General features: G+C 43.2%; 1 pseudogene; it reads right to left on the bottom strand.

Moving 5' to 3' along the window:
- Nucleotides 1-751: 751 nt before the first annotated feature.
- On the bottom strand, nt 752-1,898 carry LOC129021081 (glyceraldehyde-3-phosphate dehydrogenase-like; annotated as a pseudogene).
- Between the last annotated feature and the right edge of the window lie 3,182 nt (nt 1,899-5,080).

The raw sequence follows: 5,080 nt of genomic DNA, 5'->3' as shown, positions 1-5,080 counted from the left end.
CAGTTTCATTTTGTTCTATGTAAATAGGAGTCTGTTTTTTAAAAATTATTTATTTATTTGTTTATTTATTTTTATTTTTTTTTTTTTGAGACGGAGTCTCGCTGTGTCACCCAGGCTGGAGGGCAGTGGCACAATCTCCACTCACTGCAAACCCCGCCTCCCAGGTTCACGCCATTCTCCTGCCTCAGCCTCCAGGGTAGCTGGGACTACAGGCGCCCGCCACCACACCCGGCTAATTTTTTGTATTTTTAGTAGAGACGGGGTTTCGCCGTGTTAGCCAGGATGGTCTCGACCTCCTGACCTCGTGATCCGCTCGACTCGGCCTCCCAAAGTGCTGGGATTACAGGCGTGAGCCACCGCGACCGGCCTATTTATTTATTTATTTTTATCAGATACAGGGTTAGTCGTCATGAAATAATCTACTTATGGACTAGAAAGAACTCTGGAAATTCTGGTTCTACTTCTGGTACAAAATATCACAGGTGTCTGCTTGGGATGACAATGCTGGTTTACACGGTGATATGGTTTGGCTGTGTCCCCACCGAAGTCTCATCTTGGATTGTAGCTCCCACAATTCCCACGTGTTGTGGGAGGGACTTGGTGAGAGGTAATTGAATCATGGGGGCAGGTCTTTCTCGTGCTGTTCTCGTGATAGTGAATAAGTCTCACGAGATCTGATGGGTTTTTTTTGTTTTTTTTTTTGGCTGAGCACGGGGGACTTTATTGATGGTACACGACAAGGTGGGGCTCCCTAGGCCCCTCCCTCTTCAGGGGATCTGCATGGAAACTGTGAGGAGGGGCGATTCGCAGTGTGGTGGGGGACTGAGTGTGGCAGGGACTTCCCAGCAGTGAGGGCCTCTCTCTTCCTCTCATGCTCTCTCTGGGGGCCTTGCTCCTTGGAAGCCATGTGGTCCATGAGGTCCACCATACTGTTGCTGTAGCCAAATTCATCGTCATGCCAGCAAATGAGCTTGACAAAGTGGCTGTTGAGGGCAATGCCAGCCTCAGCATTGAAGGTGGAAGAGTGGGTGTCGCTGTCGAAGTCAGAAGAGATGACCTGGTGCTCAGTGTAGCCCAGGATACCCTTGAGGGGACCCTCCAATGCCTGCTTCATCACTTTCTTGATGTCATCATATTTGGCAGGGTTTTCCCCGACGGCAGGTCAGGTCCATGACCAACACGTTGGCGGTGGGGATATGGAAGGCCATTCCAGTGAGCTTCCCATTCAGCTCAAGGATGACCTTGCCTACAGCCTTGGCAGTGCCAGTAGAGGCACGGAGGATATTCTGGAGAGCCCGACAGCCACGATGCTACAGTTTCCCGGAGGGGCCATCCACAGTCTTCTGGGTGGCAGTAATGGCGTGGACTGTGGTCATGAGTCCTTCCACAATACCAAAGTTGTCATGGATGACCTTGGCCAGGGGCACTAAGCAGTTGGTGGTGCAGGAGGCATTGCTGATGATCTTGAGGCTGTTGTCGTACTTCTTATGGTTCATGCCCATCACAAACATGGGAGCGTCAGAAGAGGGAGCAGAGATGATAACCCTTTTGGCTCCTCCCTGCAAGCGAGCCCCAGCCTTCTTCATGGTGGTGAAGATGCCGGTTGACTCCACGATGGACTCAGCGCCAGCATTGCCCCATTTGATTTTGGAGGGGTCTCGCACCTGGAAGATGGTGATGGGATTTCCATTGATGACAAGCTTCCCATTCTCAGCCTTGATGGTGCCACGGAATTTGCCATGGGTGGAATCATACTGGAACAGGTAGACCATGTAGTTGAGGTCAATGAAGGGGTCATTGATGGCAACGATATCTACTTTGCTAGAGTTAAAAGCAGCCCTGGTGACCAGGCTCCCAGTTCCAACAAGTCCATTGACTCCGCACTTCAACTTCACCATGGTGTCTCAGGGACGTACGTGGCTGGCAAAGCACAAGAAGATGCAGCTGTCTGTTGAACAGGAGGAGCAGAGAGCCAATCTGATGGTTTTATAAGGGGGAGTTTCCCTGCACAAGTTCTCTCTCTTACCTGCTGCCATGTAAGATGTGCCTTTCGCCTTCCGCCATAATTGGAAGGCCTCCCCAGCCCCAAGTGGAATTGTAAGTCCATTAAACCTCTTTTCTTTATAAATCACCCAGTCTTGGGTATGTCTTTATCAGCAACATGAAAACAGACTCATACACATGGGAAAGCCTGAACCCAGTGAGTCTATTTCTTGAAGTGTCAATAGCTCAGGGTATCAGGTATTGTCTATTCATCAAGGCACTTTGACTCTCCTTTGTCCAAGACCCAATTTCTGGTCTGTAGTTTCCAGCTAACCTTCAGGAAAGCATGAAAGGAAAGCAGAAGTCACTTATTGAGTGTAGGACTAAATAATGATGGGGAATTTACTACAGTGACTAATACTATCTAATAAGAAGAAAACAGAATGCTTTATTAGGGCATACTATATAATTATTCCAAGAGAATTAGATCAATGTTTCTCCTGGGGGCAAAAACAGATTATGGACACTGAAGATGTTGACACATCACCATCCTGTAAAAGTGGACAGTCTCTGAGATATATTTATAATAGTGACATTTAATGCACAAAATTAATCTAAGGAAGGCTGAGCTCATCTTTTTAGTTTGAAAGCATTTTTCACATTGTGTGTTCAAAAATCAGGGAGGTTTTTACACTATTGTCGAATCATTTTAAAAACAGAAGCATATCAAATATAGGCTGGGTGTGGTGCCTCATGCCTGTAATCCCAGCACTTTGAGAGGCCGAGGCAGGTGGATTGCTTGAGCCTGGGAGTTCGAGACCAGCCTGGGCAACATCCTCCAGCTGAGGCAGGAGAATCGCTTGAACGTGGGAGGCAGAGGTTGCAGTGAGCCAAGATCATGCCACAGTACTCCAGCTTGGGCAACAGAGTGAGACTCTGTCTCGAAAAAAAAAAAAAGCATATCAAATATACTTAAGATTTCTAGCATCCCGCCCTGTGTATGTATTTCCTATGATGGGTTACAAGGTAAGGGAACAGATCTTTGGTGCTTTGGCCATCCAGGAAGGGCCAAAGATTATTTTGAATGTACAAACATCTTGATGATTTTTAACTTTTCTGAATTTATAGTCTGATTTTATAAAAGGAAACATCAAAAAAAATTGTCCAAAATACTGATCACCTGACTAAGATAGGTGCATAATTGCCTAAGAGAAAGGAGTAATTATAGCTTGGCTACCCTATTAACCATAATGACAAGATATTCAAAAATAGGCCAGGCACAGTGGCTCATGCCCATAATCCCAACTCTTTGGGAGGCTGAGGCAGGAGGATCATTTGAGTTCAGGAGTTTGAGATCAGACTGGGCAACATAGGGAGACTCTGTCTCTACAGTTTTTTTTTTGTTTTTTGGGTTTTTTTTTAAATTACCTGGGCATTGGTGGTGCATGCCTGTGGTCCCAGCTGAGGTGGGATTATCACTTGTCTCTGGGAGTTCAAGGCTGCAGAGAGCCGTGATTGCACCTCTGCACTGCAGCTTGGGTGACAGAGTGAGACCTTGTCTCAAAAAAAAAAAAAAAAATAGTAAATATAGGCCAGGCACAGTGGCTCATGCCTGTAATCCCAGCACTTTGGTAAACTGAAGTGGGTGGATCACCTGAGGTCAGGAGTTTGAGACCAGCCTGGCCAACAAGGCAAAACCCTGTCTCTACTAAAAATACAAAAAATTAGCCAGGCGTGGTGGCGCATGCCTGTAGTCCCAGCTACTCGGGACACTGAGGCAGAAGAATCACTTGAACCTGAGAGGCGGAGGTTGCAGTGAGCCAAGATCATGCCACTGGACTCCAGCCTGGGTGACAGAGTGAAACTCTGTCTCAAAAATAAATAAATAAATAAAGTAGAAGGTAACTATAAGGGAATTTAGCTTTTTGTAAGTGAGAATCTTTTACTGCATGTTTTAAAAAATAAACAATTGAACAATATGACAAAGGTCAGCAAAAGGGAAGAAAAAGTTAAATCTTCTCAAACAAGAATATTTAGTAAGGCAAGAACCTCTGCTACCCAGATAAATTTCACAGAAAGTAAAGAATAACTTTTTACTATGCCTTGCTGAGAGCAGACTGAATACTTTAAGATCCCTTTGTCATTTTAAAGACAGAAAAAAACATCAAATTCTAGTTTTACTGTTTTTGCCCACCATCCAGATGGCATGATACAGTCTGTTTTTCTTTCTCATTTTCTTTTTAAAATCTTATATATTAACCCATACTTATACATTATCCAGGTGTTCAAAGATTATTCATTAAATAGCTCAGTATTAGTTTGAGTCCATAAAGTTAAAAAGAATCTTATATAGTATATTTAAGTTTAAGCTGGCACTACGGTATGTCATAATCTTCTTTTCACTGAGTATATGTTCTAGGTTGGCATTTACTCTTTCTCAGCACTTTAAAAATATGATTCATTGTCTTCTGATTGAGAAGTCAGCTGTCAGCTTTAATAATGTTCCTCTTTTGAAGGTAATGTACCCTTTTTTTTATATGACTGCTTTTAAGACTTCTCTTTGCCTTTGTCTTTTAGGAGTTTTACTATAATGTGTTTGTGTTTGATTTCCTTTGTGTTTATTTTATTTTGAGTTTGAAAGACTTCTTGAATTTGTGGATTGGTGTCTTTCATCAGTTCTGAAACATTTGCAGATGTTATGTCTTTCGATATTGCTTCTGCACCATTTCCTCTCTGTATGTCTTCAGGGACTCTGCCGAAGTCAACTCACCTCTCTGAGACATTGAGCAATTAGTCTTTTATAGATCAGGCTTATGGTTTCCTTAGTAAGAAAATTTCCTCAAATGCTTAGTAAGTTTTTGGTCTATTTGCTTCCAATCAATTCCATTTATGAGTCCCACCCCTAAAGATCTCTTCCAGATATAATTCCTAAGCATTTAGATTTTTTTTTCTTTTTGTTATGGGAAATTTCAAACTGTCCAAAAGCAGGGAGAATGTATAATGAACCTTCTTATGTTCAATGATTGTCAATATATGTCAGTCTCATTTCATCTATATACTCCTGTTTTCCCTTATGATTGGATTATTTTAAAGCAAA

Source organism: Pongo pygmaeus, chromosome 20 (assembly GCF_028885625.2).
Source record: "Pongo pygmaeus isolate AG05252 chromosome 20, NHGRI_mPonPyg2-v2.0_pri, whole genome shotgun sequence".
Classification (NCBI taxonomy): Eukaryota; Metazoa; Chordata; class Mammalia; order Primates; family Hominidae; genus Pongo; species Pongo pygmaeus.
Note: the sequence above shows the minus strand (reverse complement) of the source record. Positions and strands in the feature narration are given on the sequence as shown.